At 40.5% G+C, this 17,644-nt stretch overlaps 1 protein-coding gene across 2 annotated transcripts in view; it reads left to right on the forward strand.

Annotated features, from left to right (window-relative positions):
- The window catches only part of NFIL3 (nuclear factor, interleukin 3 regulated), a 47,183-nt gene that overhangs the window by 14,946 nt on the left and 14,593 nt on the right, over positions 1-17,644 (forward strand). The gene's annotated exons all lie outside the window — the stretch shown is intronic.

Genomic DNA, 17,644 nt, shown 5'->3' on the forward strand with positions numbered 1-17,644 from the left:
TCATCTAGCCACGCATGTAGATGATTTCATAGATGGGGCGAGTGTGCTCACCAATCACACACATGCTTTTTTTTTCCTCCAGCACTGAATCATCATCTCTTCTTAACTGTTTTTTATTGTTGGTGGGTTTTTTTTTTACTGTAGAAAGTAGAGCACTGTGCAAACAGTCATGACCTTTCCTGTCTTTAGCCAACATTTTTTTTAATGCCCCAATTCCAGGCTGACCTCCTTTTCCAGAGCTATCTTTGGAACTCAAATAATACTATGAAAATACATTTGTCAGCTTCACGATGAGTGCTTTAATGGTGATGTTCTTTCACTGCTTATTTTCCCCCTGCTGTTCATATTATGGCAATTTTATTTTTATGAACACAGAAAATGGTAAAAGAAAATCCAATTTATTTCCTTAAATTTACCTCTATTTTGAAGTAATTTCTGAGGGCTGCTTTTTATATGTGCTTAAAACTAGAGAACTTGCAAGACTACTTGAAGCTTTTGTTTGGTCTAAAGAGAGGAGTAGGAGTTACTTGCTTAGCTGTCACTATCTCAAGCAGCTTCAACACTAATCAAGCACTATCTCAAGCTCTTCACATCTAATCTAGCTTCAGAACTGATACTAATACCACTTGGTCCACAAAAATCACCATCAGCAATATGGCTACATTTGAGACACAGACATCTAGAAATATTAAGCTGCTTGTGGTGTGAAGGTCAAAGCTACTAGCAGACCCCTTGTTACAGAGGTGGGAGAACACACTGTGTCTGGTGTGTTGTGATATTGGGCTATCACAAAACACAACTTTATACAAATATTTTTCAAGTTTCAAACCTAACCTCTGTCATCTCATGGTGCTTTCCCCCACTAGAGTTGAAAGAGCAGTGTGTAAAAATGGCAGTTTGTCATTGCAGGGCGTTCCTGAATCATGCACACCCTTAGACCACTGTCCTCCCACTGAAACTGGCTGTAGGATACTACTCACCAGCCAGGTTAGGTTTGTAGAAAGCACACTCAGCTGAAACAAGCTGCATATGCTTGGAGCTCCTCTGTATAGATATCAATTACTTTGCAAGTTTGTTGTAGGCCAAACAGAACCTGTGAAGTTTGTGTATGCATGCTTGGCCTAAGCAAGGCTTGCTTTGGGCAGGGTGTGTCACCTGTGCAATCAGACGTAGAGATCTCTTTAAATCCTCACAGCTGTTTCTTGACTCCACCTTTTTCCTTATTTTTCTCTCCATCATGCTACTGTTTTTCAGTGTTTTCAACAATCTAATTAGACCCTTTATTTAAACTTATATCAAACACGCAATTTTTGCAATGTAAAATAAAGTTTTTAATGTAAAGCCAGTGCAATAATCCTTATTCTTCCAACACTTTGCTGAAGAAGGAAAGATAACTGGAAGAGTGAAGAAGCTGAGCAAACTGATGAAGTGGCAAAGTGGAGAGATAGGCATTAAGTGACCCTTCAGGATTCAATAACTCCACCTCAGTGATGAGGACCACAGGCTGGCTATTCCTAGCTGGACATCTCCTTGTAGTGCTTCATACTGCCGGGGATGTGCCTTATTAAAATACAGATTTGTGCTGAGGCAGCTGCTTGCGACATCCCATCTTGCTGGGTGCCTGACGTGCCACATCCTACCCACAGCGTGGCACTGGGCAGGAAGGCATTTGACCCCAGCCCTGCGCACCACTCGGGCTCTGCATGCACCTCGAGCTTCAGGAAATAAAAGTCTTCTGGCTAGCTCTCCTTGCACATGCCAGTGTGGGCATCCTCGTAAAATTGAACCCAGCACAATGTTGAGCTTTGTCAGTGTAGTAGCAACTCTGTTACTTCTCAGTAACAGAAGCAAAATGCTTTGAAAGTGAATCCTGTATGATTTTAAGGAACATATGTCAGTCCTTGACAAAGATAAACCTTTTTCTTGGAGATTTTTTGCCAGTAGTGTTCATTTGTGTTACTGCAGCTTCAGCAGCAAACACAGACGGCTGGTAATGACCTGATTTGTTTAAGTATCTTGCAAAAGGAAATAGAAACTGTTTGCATCTGTTCATGGGTGATGATCAGATCTGGAAGATCAGAGCCTGGAAATGGAAATACACACCTGATACTACTCTAGAGAGCAAATAAAATTTTTGAAATCCTCTTAAAACCACATTATTCAAAACTATGCATGTACTGTATAAAGAGATAGGATATAGAAATATGGCAGACCAAAAATGTGCCAGGAAACGCATGTTGCTGGCCCTGGGTACTACAGAGGTTTTTCTAGCTGTTAGTCAGAGGCTAATCTGCTTCAATCCTCAAGCCAAGGACTGGATTTCCAGACACTGCAAAGCTTGATGTGAACCTGATAGGAAGCTGGCTACTAGTAGCTCTTAAATTTGGAGCAGCATACAGATATGATGACTGGACGAGCTTTGTGTTTCCTGACAGTTCCTTTCCCTGAAACTCTGCTGGTGAGCTATGACTATAATCATAGACAGATCACCTGCTACTCATCAAAAAGATAAGTAGACATGGAATTTAGGATAAGGGGTATCAGATAGAAAAAGAAAGAAGCAAGAAAATTTGTTTCCTAAAAAGAAAGTACTAACACCCAATTTGCTCTGTTCCAAAGTCCAGCTGCAGTAAAAACACCAACAACTTACTAGCAGTGAAGTAACACTAATCAAGAACTATTTTATGGCTGTGCAACCCACAAAGCATCTGCTCTAGTGAACCTGTAATAAAAGTCTTGGTGCTTCACAATGGGAAATGTGAGCTCACTCTGCTCTTCTGTGAAACACCTACCTGCTCAGCACATAGCCAGCAGTGAACACACATAATTTTCGGCTGGGAGAGACATGTTCCTGTATGCAGAGTGTAGCCATTTCAAGCAGTAATATGGAGCCCTGCTGCTTGCTTTTAGCCATGTTTGGGGGAGTAGAAAACACTCTGTGCTGATGCAGTGGCCACTGCATAAATCCCAATTAGCGGTTAAAGCATGAAAACCGGGAGTATTACATGACAAAATATGTCTGAAGGTAGGCATGTACAGTGCAGTTAAAACACCATCCAATTCACATAAAGTTTGCTTTCATGGGCTTTATTTCACCATTATCTATTGAGAGGTGTGCAAACCTCAAAAAACCTCATTTTTACTCTTTAGCTGTGAGGTGTTCTTGGAGTTAAACCTTTACATATGCTGTTATATAGAGGAGCCTGCCCTCGTTTCTTCCACAGTGAAGGTGAGGTTGTTGCTCTGTAGAGGCCAGGAATCAAAGAAAAACTACTGACAAGCATGAGAGGTATACTTCTGCACTCAGAAAAGGTGATAGTGAACTGGAGAGTAGCAGAGCATGTTCCTGGAAACAGATGACAAATCAATCACTGGGGTACCTGGGCATACCCTTGTCAAAAAGATTAGTATCTTCTGCAAAAAGGAAGATTTCTCTAATGTGTACTTCTGACCCATCAGACTCTGCAAAGAGGAACATAAGACAATTCTTTCTCTCTTGCTGCTACATCCTGTGTCTGGTATGTTGTGATAGGAACATCAGTTAAATATGATGTTCCTATCATATTTAGGAACATCATATTTAACTGATGTTAAATATGATGTTCCTAACATCATATTTAACATGATATGATGTTAGGAACAGTCAGTTAAATATTCCCATGGTTGGTAGAGTCATTCAGGGCAGAAGTATCAACACTGTTAGTTTGTTTAGTTTGTTGCAGAAAACTGTTGTGTGAGAAACATCTGGGGCTTATTAATGAAAATAGACTTATTTCTATTTACAAATAGAAATAAATATTTCTATTTGTAAATAGAGAAAGAAGGAAAGAGGTTGAACAGAACAGCAGGTTTTATGCTTCTGTTAATCTTCAAGCTGAAATAAAATAATAATATAACAAATGGTATTTCTACATCTAGTGATGTGGTTTATTACTAATGTTTGGGGATTTTATTTTTTTTCAGAATGACTGTGGCTAATTCTTTTCAAATTACAGAAGGATATTTAGGCAGCATTTATGATTGGAATAAACTGGGTCAATTTAAGTCAATTTAAGACATGAAACACATGTGAAAAGCGAACATGTAAAGAATATCTCAGTTTTATACTAAGAAATTTTAACTGAAAACTAGATTATTGTGTCCCATTATCTGAGGTTAGGTGTTAACAATAAACAATTGCAGTCCATGCTTGGCCATTGTTTGGTGGCATATGGTTCTCCTGTACCATGTCTTTGATATTTTTAAGCCAGGCTCCTCCTGCACTCTGAAGACTGGACTGGTTCTCACAGTCAGATTCTGTCTTCTGTAGCTTACCCAAAGTAATGACATTATCAATGTCATTCAGTCCAGCCCCATTAATCTGTGCATCCAGTATGTTTCTGACATCTTTACTGACTGACCTAACCTCTGTTTATTCATTCTCCTCCTATGCCTCCTTCCTTGTTTTACTACACTCACTTTCCTACTTCTTCTAATTTATTATTTGACTATTATATTTTTTATTTTCACCCTTTTTTTTAATTTTTATTTTTATTTTTGTAAGATTACCTTTTGGCTGTGTCATCTATGTGCAGGATTTTATGCCTCCTTTTCCCATTAGGTTCTTGATGTAGGCCATCAGCCCACTGATCATATTAGTCCATAGTATGATTGTTTACTTCAAAGTATGTTTCTATTAGAGTCACAGTCTGCACATTAACACCATGCATTTACTAGAGACATCAATCTTTATGCTTGTAGTTTCTCATATATCTAGCAACATTATGCTGCTACCATTAGTCAAAAAAGCAAGATGGTATTTTTCTATTAATGCTAAATATTAAGTATAAGATGTTCTTTAGCCCTTTAGTAAACTAAATTTCTTTTGAGTTATCAGAATCAACTATTCTCTTGATTTTAAAATCCAAGTGTGTTTCAAAATGTTATTCCACAAAGTACCACTTCTTCCCTTTTAAACTTCCATTTACCACCGTATTCCTTCTTATGTAGTAGGGGCAAGGTTTATATTGCTTTAAAACATATTTTCCACCAACTTGTGAAAGAACAAATAAAGAAGGTTTTGTGCCTGAAGATGTTCATTCCATATTTTAAAAGTATGTATGCAAATGTGTGGTTTTTAAGAGAAAGGACTGCAGAGAGTATTATATAGCAACATGCAGAAAATGAAATAGAAAGGTCAAAGAGCTAGCAACACTTGCACATTGCATGGTAAATTTGGATTCTGCAACAAGACATTAGCTAGAGCGGAAGAAAACAAAAACAAGAGACAACCAGAGAAAAATTACCCCTGCATTAAAAAAATGGTCTTTGATGAATTTGAAGTACTAGATAAGCACTGATGAACCAGGAACAAAATATCATCTGTTAATTAATATCTGTAGAGAACATGAGAAAGCCCTGAGACTAATAGTCTTCAGAAACAGAAGCAACTCTTTACATTAAAAAAGCCTTTATAACACAAATGTTTCCTTTCAGATATATATTTTAATTGTCAAACTTATAGCTTCCTCACTTCCCTGAGAAAGAGATATTTGACTTCACAAAAAAGAGCCTGAAAATCCTTGATCATGAAATCCATTAGGGAGTTTGTCACTGCTATTGATATTACCTCTGAGTAACTCAGACATTACTGACAACTAGTTAGCCATAGGTGACTACAAATGTGGGAAATATTATTATCATTCATTGGAACATTTCTGTTCCTTCTTCCTTCTAATCCCAGCAGAAGGATAATGTACTAGTGATGACTTTTTTGTTAATTTTTCTAGTCATGGCAAATACAATCATTGAAATAAAATCCAAAGTGGTAGGAATGGAAGGGAAAGGAAAAATAAATGTTCCACAGCTAATTGGACAGGAATTCTTGAATCCTTGGATGTTCCTGAGATGGTCCAAACCCAAACCCTCAAATCTGAACTTCCTCAGATTTTGGAAAAACAAAATCTGCATGTGAATGTTGTGACTTGGTCCTCTCTTAGACTACCAGTCTACCTCATGACTCACAGGTGCACAAAAGGGCAGTAGAATCTCATGCACTATAATATTTTAAAATTAGTGAATCAGTTAAACCAAAACCAAAACCAAGTGTGACAGGCTTATACTCCTCTGGGTTTCCTGTGTGTCAAATCCCACTTTGAAATGCAGGGCCTGAGAATAAGTCTCAGTTTGTCAGAGCAAGCAGAACCTTGTTGTTATTCTCAAAAAGACAGGGATGAAAAAAAATAATATTGGCTTTTAAAATGTATACCAGGCACACTGAGGGTAAGGGAGGCAGGGGGTGGGTTGGAAGGCAGGGTGGTAATATGAAGCAAGGACACAGAAAGAAGAGCAGAGAATGATATAAGTTTCTTTTCTTTAACCTGCATGCTTGCTTTGTTTTTCTAATTCAGCAGTTCCAGTGCCGGTAATTCATAATATTAAATTGTAAACTGGGAGCAGGTATGTGTGAGATGAACTAACCTGAGCAATGCAATTCATATGTATGAATATTTGTGAGGTACTTTGGTTAAGGAATGATATTCCTCTCTGTTTGCCTGCAAAATATTGCTCTAATACCAAACAACCCAGGCTGGGAATCCATGCCTGTGTCACACCCTGCCCTTGCTCATGAGAGACATGGTGGAGCTTAGCATTCCTGCAAGGAAGCATTTGCACTATCATCAGCATGAGCATTTGGAGTGGAAGACACTGAAGAATCATTGCAATTGGAAATGCTGTTTATGTGCAGTTTATTGTCAACAGAGATAGTCAGAAACCTTTCAGGGGAAAACTTTACCCACCCTGAAATGCTGATTAATCAAAATCAGAACATTCTGTGGGAATGTGTCTGTTTTAACAAATCTTCTGACAAAACACAGGCACATTTCCAAACTCGCCTGCCAGGCAGGTTTCAGTCAAAAGCTTGCCCAGTTTCATGCCAGCTTGCCAACCCAGCTCCTTAGCAGTCTGTCCAGCAGTCTGCTGGGGAGAAAAAATGCCAGGCCTTCAGATTTCCCAGTGCTAGGGCAGCCCATTGAATTAAGTACCTCACTGTTGGGTGACCCTGGGCTTGCAGGCTGTTCATCACACAGCTAAAATGGTCATCAGCCTTAAAGGCAGGCAAGACCAGAGCTGCCTGCTTTGAGAAGGGCAAGAAAGGTGTTTGACTAGGAGTTCTGTAATGGAAGAAGTAAATGAAGGGTGAGGAGGAGTCAGGCTGCATGAAGGACAGGGAAACATCAACTTCCTTCTACTCTAATTAGTGACCAGACCTCCAACTGATCCCATTTTGGGGGAGTTTCTGTTCTGGATCCAATATCCATTGAGAAGGTGAGCACTAAATTGGCTCAATTACTAGAAGACCCCTATCAATTAAACTGTATGTGCATGTAAAAAAGTGTTTTGACCTTTTTTTCTCTCTAGGTTCAGTTTAACTCTTTCCTTTGCTGGGGTGGATGGAGTGGTAGAGTCTCTTTTTTGTCATATGGTGTGCTTGTACTAAGCTCAGATTACTGATGTGTACTGCAGAGTGACTTCATTCCTCTGGATGGTAGACCAAGTTCTTTCCAGCAGCAGAGAATTCACCATGTTCACAGATATGTGTTTACCATAAGAACCATCCAGAAGGTCAGTGGAAATTCAAGCAAGCTGTCCTAATTGGCTTGTTTTGTTTTGTTCTGTGAGGGCTTCTTGTTTGGTTTTTTTGTTGTTGTAGTGGTTTTGGGTGTTTGTTTGTTTGTTTGTTTGGTTGGTTGGTTGGTTGGTTGGTTGGTTGGTTGGTTGGCTTTTTTCCCTTCTTGTCTGGTTTTGTTGTTCTTCAGAGTTTGTTTTTTTAATACTGTGTTTTGTTTTTTGTTCTGTATTCTTTTTTCTCAAGAACAACTCAGAAATGCAAAAGGAAATAGGATATGGATTTGGTAAGGCATTCTGATAGTGGTAATCATAGCAGTAGTTTATCTTTATGTGAAACTTGGAGTCTCTCACTGTCTTCTTCATTCTTTAAAGGATGTACTCTCGTCCTGTAATGGAAAAGAGTGTGAAGGACCTCTACAAAGGCTAGTGAATATGAGTGCACTTCTGTCAGGTCGCAAACTACACATTTCCCCATCATCTGCTGCTTGCTTGATGTCAAGTTTTCTGTAGCATACCAGTTCACAAACTATGTGAGCATGTTACCTATAGCCTGGCATAGGGATGAAGGCTGACACCCTGAGGCTGAGAAAATGGTCTTGCTAAACACTTCTTTAAATCATCCTTTTTAGTTGGTGTTATTGTTTTCTTTCTGTTTATGAGGCAATATATTCTATTCTAAGAATAATAGCTGAGGAACAGTAAACAAAATAGCAAATTGAGGCTTTGGATGACAAGTGTTCTTGACCATTTTATTGCATTGCTGTTACTGGGCACTGGGCTTAACTAACACCAATTCATCTCCATGAGAATTGTTGACAGAAAACTAAAACAGCTTTGTGTTAGAGAATAATATGTCAGTCTGGAAGGAATTGTCCATGTTTATTCTTCTGAGACTTGACGACGTTCTTTCACGGCTAATTAGCCCAAGTAGAATTTAGCTCAGGTACATAGGGCAGGAGTACAGCTGCATCAACTACCATTTGGTTGACATTTGCAACAAAACTGTGTTTCTAAGCTCCCACAGATTAAGGTGCTGAGTGTTGTGGCTTCTAGAAACATACTCATTTTAAAAGAGAAAAGGCTCATGTTTGAGAAGACTATTAGTACCAAGGAAATAACATTTTACTTCTCAAATATGTGTGGAACCAAATGCAAGTAGAATCATTGTCCTTAGAACTTGTAGATTGTGGAGGCAAATTCTATGCTTATTTTCACAAATTGCTTGGACAGCACTTGAGACTTGGCCTAGATACAGGAATAATCTCTTACTCTTTCCATGTTTGCTCACTGTTAAATATTTTCAGGAAGTCTCGCTTTGCTGATCCTTTATTTTCCTCAGACTGTTTTCTGGGGACATTTGAGAGAATATTTAGTTTATGGATCTTTTTGTGCTCATCACCACTAGCAGTGGAAGTCTGGTTTCCTTGACTTAATTCTGGACCATGGCTCTCTCGCTGCTCAGTAAGAAGTTCACAGATAATATTTCACACTTCAGCTCATACCAATGCGGCTACAACTGCTTTTGCCCCTGGACAAACATCAACACTTCCCAGCTCTGTCATTCTCCCCTTCTGGTTTCTCCTCTGTTTGAACATGAGGAAAGGCACCTCAGAAGCTAACTTAACGAATCTCAAGAAAATTTTCCTCCAGGATGTGTCATCACTAGCAGACATAAGGAACAGAATCTGCCAAGTTCTGAGGGGAGGTTGGGTGGATTGCAAGGGTGTGTGCCATGTGCAGGCAACAGTAATGGGATAGCAGGGAAAAAAACTCCCTCCCTTCAGTTTTTTTGCCTCATTCCTTCTTGGTGTGCCACAGCTCAGCTTTTAGAGCTAATTCAAAGGACTCTTCTAGTTGCTCTAACATAAAAATATTTCACTAACAATACTAGGTAAGCGCAGCTTGCCACTAACACTACAGACATTTTGAACCATTACTCAACTTAGTGTACTATTTCCAGCCTTTGTCCTGTGTTTAAGACAGCTCAATGTAAAAGCAGATTACAGTCAAGATTAACGTTTTCTTGTGTGTTTTCTTTTCACATATTACTCTTGTTAGCAGCAGGTCTGAAGTCATAAATGAATTTTTTTTCTGTAGAGAAGATACTTATAACTTTGAAGTTACATAGGTATGTGCAACACTAAATTCCTTTTCTCTAGTTCCAGTTTAATTTTGTAATATATTTTATTCATGTCTATCTGTTCTAATATAAGAAATTTGTACTGAATATTCTTGATGTGCTGGTGTTTATGCATGAAGAATGAGAGTATGATTATCGAAATAGATTAACACACTATATTTCCATTTCCTATCTAAGGGCATACATAGGCATTGAGACATAATGTACCCCTGAAATAGCTTTATTTTTTAGTTTAAAGACTTCTGAGCCTGAATGGCTTTGTTGGACCACATATTCTCCAACCCTGCTCTCTTACTACATTTAAATATTTTTTGCATTTGATATTTGTTTCTTTCATGAAACACAATGAAGAAAACTGTGTATACATTATTATTAAGTCTCTATCACACTTATTTTTAGAGAACTACTTTTTAGCCCGCTAGTAAGTAGGTTTTTCCATGTAGTGCTCTATGAAGGAATAAGGGTGGTTCAGGACATGTTTGGACAAATGTTGGAGGGTTGGACCTAGATGATCCTTAAGGTCCCTTCCAAATTCAAACCATTTGTGTTGGGTTTGTGAGGCCAGGTTTTGGGGCTTCAGGGGTGGTTTCTGTGAGAAGCTGCCAGAAGCTTCGCCTTGTGTCAGACTGAGCCAGTGCCAGCCAGCTCCAGGACAGACCAGCTGCTGGTCAGGGCCAAGCTGGTCAGGAGTGATGGCAAAGCCTCTGTGATAACATGTATTTAAGATGTAAAAAAACCCTTAATAGGCAGATTGTAATTGGTGCCAAAGAATACATGTGAGGAACAACTTTGCAGACACCGAGGTCAGTGGAAAATGAGGGCAGTGCGTGTTCCAGGAGCTGGAGCTGGGATTCCTCTGCAGCCCCTGGTGAAGCAGCTGTGCCCCTGCAGCCCATGGAGGTCCATGGGGATGCTGAGGTGCCCCCACAGCCCATGGAGGAGCCCCAGGCTGGAGTAGGTGGATGCCTGAGAGGAGGCTGTGAGCCCTTGGGGGGCCTGTGCTGGCACAGGCTCCTGACAGGGACCTGCAGACCCATGGAGAGAGCAGCACATGCTGGAGAAGGTCTCCTGGCAGGACTTGGGACCTTGTGGGGGACCCATATTGGAGCAGGCTGTGCCTGAAGGACTGCACTGTGGAAGAGCGATCCATGTTGGAGCAGTTAGTGGAGAACTATTGCCCATGGGATAGACTCTCACAGGAGTAGTTGATGGAGGACAATCTCCCCTAGGAGGGATCCCACACAAGAGCAGGAGGAAGACTCTTCTCCCTGAACAGCAGTAGGAGCATCATGTGATGTACTGACTGTAACTCCCGTTCTCCACCTCTCTGTCCTCTCTCTAACTGGGAGGGAGGAGGTAGAGCTAGGAATGAGGAGAAGTGGAGGAAAGGTGTCTTTAAGATATATTTTACTCATTATCCTGCTCTGACTTTCTTAGCAGTAAATTCAGTTACTATCCCTATCGTGAGTTTTGAGTTTTGTCCATGATGGTGAGTGACCTCACCTGATCCTTATCTAACCCCATGAATCCTTTGCTATACTTTTTTCCCATGCCCAGTTGCAGAGAGGACTGATAGAGGCAGAGAGGGCTTCAAGGGGTGTCTGGCATCCACCCAGGGTTACCCACAATACCAGTGTAAGAATCCATGGTTCAAAATCCATGATGACTGACTGTTTATTACCACAGGTACATTTATTAACACAGGACAGTCTTCAGGTTAGGGTCCATCCAGCTCAACGCATAAACTGTCCAGTAAGTAATGAACACTTATACCCTTCTCCCATGGTGAGTGTCTTGATGGCTATGCCACAAAAGGCAAGCTCACTTTTGGTCTTTGTGTCTTTTCCTGTATATTAGGCCACTTCCTATCCCCTTTCTGGATGCCAGATTTACAATTCTGCAGCTCAAAATATAGGAAGTCAATAGTGCAAAAGAGGTTGATACCAGCAGTGGTTGGTAGATATTTCTCAAAATGTCTGTCAGACAAAGCTCTGGACCTGAGTTGTAGCAGTTCCAGTTTCCCACATCTCTAGGTCCCAGTTTCCCATATCTCTAGGTCCCAGTTGGACTCAATGGCAAGAAAGATACTTCCCTTCTGCATTCGTAGAAGGAAAAACTTTTGTCACCTGAGCATGCTGAGGATGAAAAGGAATTACAGCAATGTAATGTCTCATCCTCCTGTGTTATCAAGCAGCAAAGAGAGAATTTCAGGAACAAAACTTTGAATTAAGCTATCTGCCAGCCTTTAAATGGTAAAGACCATGCAACAACAGCTGTTGAACAGCCAAGAGCATGCTTCTCAGTGATCTCTGCTAAGGGTGTATTGCAGACCCTTTACAGTTCTTGAGAGAAAGGGTCTAGGACTAAGAATTGTACTCCATTCTCTCAATAAGGCTATAATTAACCTGTTCAGTGCCTGCACAGCTTTAGTGTACAATAACCACAAAACAGTAGCAGAATCATGACCTGCAAAGAACAAAGGCTTCTTCTTGTCCTTCTGATAATCATAGTTGTGTGACAAACTTTTTATAGTTCTTCTTGTCTTTAAGTTTACTATTCAAATTTTTATTCAGTAGAATACATTTCCAACTATTTTGCAAAGCGTAGCAGCTTCACCAAATGATTCACTGATAATTACTGTGAAAGGAGAGCCAACTGCTCAGTATGTTATTATGCATTTCACTATTCTTAGTTGTTATGGTGGCTGTAAAAACCCATCGTGAGATGTTTGCTCTCAGTGTTCTATCTCAAAGCACAACATCATAGAAAAATATTTGTCCCCAGCGTCTTTCTGCCTGCAGTGGTCAAGCACACTGATTTCCAAACATCTTGGTGAACCAAGTGAGCTATATTTCTTAAGGATTTAGTGCTGTAATTGAAGTCAGGATTAATCACAAATGTAAATCATCAAAGTCAGTGGGATGACTAATGTGAACAAAGATTAAATGGCAAGACCAAGTCGCAACTATGTTTAAGAAATGACTGCCAAAAATCCCCATCCCACTGGTTTCTTTATACATTTCTCACCTTGGAGTATGACAAATGAAGCAGAAAAGTAGATGACTAGAAAAGTAGCAGTGAATAGTGTTAGGTCATATTGAAAATATTCTGACTAAGAATTTTTACTTTCCCTTGTCTTGGCTCTGCTGGAGACCAGGCAGAGAATTTTGTGACTTTTATTATCATTTTTGAGTAATCGTATTTAGATGACTAACTGAATGAGCTTTGTGTTAATTCTGTCATTTGGGAAACTTTTACGTAAGACACTTTTGTTTTGGAGGTAAGATTGCTCACATCCACATGGACAGAAAACTGTTTAAAGGGAAAGTGTGAAAAGGTGTTGGAGGAAGTTGTTTGTTTCTGTCACAAAATTTCATCTGCTGGGGCTTTAGACAAGATCCTGCCAGCAGTTGCATCTGTTGCTGCAGACCAGAACAGCCTCTGCACATGAAGGATCTTTGGTCCCTTCTAGTAGAACTGATCTTACTTCTCAAGAAATCCTCACTTCACAGCAAAATCCTTCAAATTACTGGCCTGCCTCATTTAATCTGAGTGATTCAAAAGTCAACAACGTGGCAGCTCTGAGTAAGTATACATGTGAAACCCCACTGGTCCTTGGCAATTTCTGAGCAAGGTGCCACAAAGTAGAACTTAGCGTGGAGAGCTTGTTTCACCATACTGAAACAGTTCCCAATGGCAATGACTTGTCACTTGTCTCCTCCTGTGCTGTTGGCCATGAGAAACTGCTGACCTTCCTACCTGTGTATCATCTCCACCCCTCCTTTCAAATTAATGTGGGAGTAAGGTGTGCCTTGCCATCTCAGTCACTCAGAGTGCCTGCTGGCTTACCTTCTCCAATGTTTTTATGTGGTATGCTACAGATTTCCTACTTAACATGTCTGCTATTCAGTCATGGGAAGAGGGAAGCTAGGACTCATCACTTTTTTTTTTTAATTTTTCTCTTCAGTGATATTCCTAGTATTTCCCACTTTCTATATGCATACTATACACTTCATAAAATGCCACATTTTCACATTCTTGAGGACTTTCCAGTGATTTTTTTTTACAGTCCAATATTGAAAATGAATGGTGTTGCATGTTTCTACTTTCCACAACATTGGCAGCATTATCTCAAGAGCCTCAGTAAGGGCAGTGCTATACACATTAGTAGTATATGTATTCATTAATGAAAAGAACATTTGAAAATACTTCTTTTTGTTAAAATATTTAGGTGAAATCAGAGACTTCCGTGAGTCCTTGAGATACTGCTTTTCCTGACATTGTCTCTCAATCTAAGTGGGTAACATGCTCTATGGGCAGAATTGGCATTTGAAACATAATATACAGGATATTTTTGCTTGCTCTTAGACTCATCTAAAATACTTGAACCCCATAACCTTCTTAGTTTGTCATATGAATACCCATGAAGCCTTAAGTAGGCTGTTGCAGTGCAAAAGTATCATGTAAATTTTCTTTATTAGTCCATGCTCTTATTGTGAAATTTTCGGTGTTTCTTCACACTTAACAGTTCCAGTAAACATTGCCTCACTTATGTCTGCCTAAGTTACAATGTGAACATCTATTTCTCTCGGGTTTGCTTTTACCAAGAGTACATTACAGCACAAATATTTTTTCCAGAACAGTTTCCACAAATGGTCCCAGATGCATGGAAATATTTTGATTAATACTTGCAACTGTAGTCAATTGACTTGCCTTTTTCTTTAGTGCATTTTATTTGTCTTGATCTTTATAAAATCACAATCTCATGTATTTTATGGAATTTTCACTACTGCTCTTCTTGAGAAGGAAGCCCTGGAGGAATCAGTTAGTTTTAAACATTTTTGAGCACTGATCACATTAAATATATAAAAAGATTGGTGAATACAGTTTTCTGTAATTGTATTGCTATGTAGTAACCTCCTACAGATATAAAGAAAGCAATGCAAGAGAACCAAAGATAACAGCAGAAGTCACCATCTCTTTAGTTAATTTCAGAGAGTATGTGTGTGTGTATACACATGTAAATAAATCATTAAACTGTTTAGTAGAGCACAATCTTAAGAAACATTTTATTCTTATTTTGCTCCATATTTATTTCAATTACTACATTGTACTGTACGTGGACTATAATAAAAGTGAGAAATGAAAGCCTTTTTTCTTTGGACACACTGGAACTTTTATTTTCATCTGATTCTAAATTTCAAGTTGGGTCATATTCAAAGCTGATATTACGGAAAGCCCAAGAACCATGGACACAACTTAATGCCAAGGTGTTAACCAATGTTTGAGGTGACAGGCATTGCTTCTGTTATATTTTTCTTAGTTGCTTCTCAAATGCCTTTCTAGACTTGTATGTAGTGCTATGACTCAGTGTAGCCTTAGAAATTCTCATTAAGCCAAAATCAGACGTAGTGTTAAGAGAGTTTAAGTCATGTAGAATAAATACCAATGAATCTAAAGGAGCTGAAATTAATATTGTGCTGTCCAAAAGCAAGTATAAATCATACCATGCTAGAGTCAGCTGAGATTTTAGCTGAAGATCTTCATGACCTACTTCATCCCTCCAATAGGAAAATCAGCAGAGTTGGATAATCATAGATTCTCTTTTTTACAGTTTTCCCAAAAGCCTTCCCTTTTGTGCAGCATGCACAAAAGCCAACACAAAAGCCATGTCTTTCATCCATGTAACTCAGGAGAGGTGGAAAAATGGTGAATACGTTCCTTCAACATTCAACAAGCATTCAGCCCTGCATCCCACCTTATCCCTGAATCTGTCAAGTGCCCACTGTAAGATTTGGAGAGTAAGAGCAGATTTTGCTGTAAAAGGTTTCAACTTTCCTGACCTTCACCAACAGAAGTAAAGTGAAATATAGAAAACATCTTTGCTACTAGTCTGGGAGAAAGATCAGGTCTGTTTTTATGGCTGATTATAATTAGTGACAAACATATAAGCAAATAGGTGACCAAACTCCATCTGGAATATTATTTCCAAGACTGTCCACCCACATAGAAAGGATATTATTTGCCTTGGAGACTTCTTTCTAGAATTCTAGAATTTCAAGAACCTGAGTCATGAAGGCAAATTTTAACTACTGCTTTTTTTTTTTTTTTCTTCTAGATATGAGAGTTAAATTTGTTAAAAGTGTATACCCAGGATTCATAAGAAACCATTTATCAGGGTGAAAACAATACGTGCCATTTGATTTTAAAAAACTGCCTGAAGTTTCAGGACTTACTTTGGCTTTTGACAGTCCTGAGAACTCAGTGCACTGGATTGGTACAATATGTGCAGCACATAATGCATGCCACACAAGATTCCTCACACAGGTTCTTCAGTCCCTAAGACCTTAAGTAAGCCACCAATATTCATGAGCAAGCAGGTCTTCAAGCTTATTGCTGGATCTCATGTCTGACATTTCCAGTATCATGCCAAGTGTCTCTGCATGTCTGTTATCCACTGGCAAGTGGAAGCATGGGGAAAAAAAGCCCTGATTGTGCAGCCTCCAGGTGGAGGCAGTGGTTGATCTCTCGGTCTCAGAGCTGCTTTTGAATCCCCATTTCTGTCACAGTGGGCTCCACAGTCTGTTACCTTTAACAAGGCTGCATATGCTCGACATTAGAAATAGGAAAGGAAGAGGGGTAAACAAATGTGAATAACAGTTATTAGACCTTTCATATTAAATAATCCGGGGAGATAGATAGAAATGGATTCAAGGCACATAGATTGTATTGTGGGCATACTATGGTACCTGTGATAAAACACTGAGGGCTGAGATAAACAAAAAAATACTCTGAATTTGCTTTCTGTTAGGTTTGCTTTACTTCAGAGGGCTATCTCTGTTGACATATAATACAGGATGACAGAGTAATGTAGCAGGATAATGTTGGTGAGGACTATACTATTTCAGTAAGTGTTTAACAGAACGAAATCAGGAATCATTTACGTTCTGGAACTAGGATTTAATAAATAACATTTTCTATTGTCTCCATAAATTTTATTGTGAAAGTTAAAAAAAAAAAAAAAAAGAAACAGAAAAAAAAGAGAGAGATGGAGATACAAACCTTCTGTGAGGATAAAAAAGAGGAAGATACGTATCTCACACCTAATCAAGCTCAGTCTGGGATGACAACTGGATTTCTTGCTGGCAATGAAAAAAGAAAAAAAGAGAGAGATGGAGATACAAACCTTCTGTGAGGATAAAAAAGAGGAAGATACGTATCTCACACCTAATCAAGCTCAGTCTGGGATGACAACTGGATTTCTTGCTGGCAATGTGTCACTTTCTAAAGCGGAGGTTGAGCAGGGGGCAAACCAGCGCCAGGCTCCCGCGGCACTCCGCTCACGGGGCGGCAGGGCTCGGCCTGCGGGGACGGGGGCTCCTGGCGGGGATCGCCCCGGCAGGCCAGCGGGACCGAGCTTCCCCAAAGTGCGTCCCCGCTCCTGCGCAGCACTTCAGCGCTGCCAGCTCAGAGGCGAGGGCGGAGAAGAAGCAACGCCACCGAAATCCTTCAGCCTTGACGGCCACGAAGGCCGGCGGGCAAACCTCGGCGCCCGCGACGCCCAGGGCCAGCGGCGCCCCGGCAAGGCCGCCAGCGGGCTCCTTCCCCCTTGCCATTCCTCTCCTCCTTTCGTCCTTGCACGATTATCACCACTGCTCTCCGCGAGTGACAGCGGCCGCAGCGCGATCCGCCGGCGGATCGCCCGTGCGCGTGGCGCGGCGGCGGGTACGCGCCTCGGGAGGGCGGCTCCCGCGTCCTTGCTCGGTGGCGCGCAGACGGCGGGTGTGAGGGCTCGGTTTCCGCACGCCGCGCAGACACACCCCCGTAACGCCGCGCGCCCCGGCACCGCGGCGGGAGCCGAGGCGGCGGCGCGGGGCGGGGAGGCGGCGCTCG

Source organism: Passer montanus, unplaced genomic scaffold, assembly GCF_014805655.1.
Source record: "Passer montanus isolate IOZ18808 unplaced genomic scaffold, ASM1480565v1 scaffold52, whole genome shotgun sequence".
Classification (NCBI taxonomy): domain Eukaryota; kingdom Metazoa; phylum Chordata; class Aves; order Passeriformes; family Passeridae; genus Passer; species Passer montanus.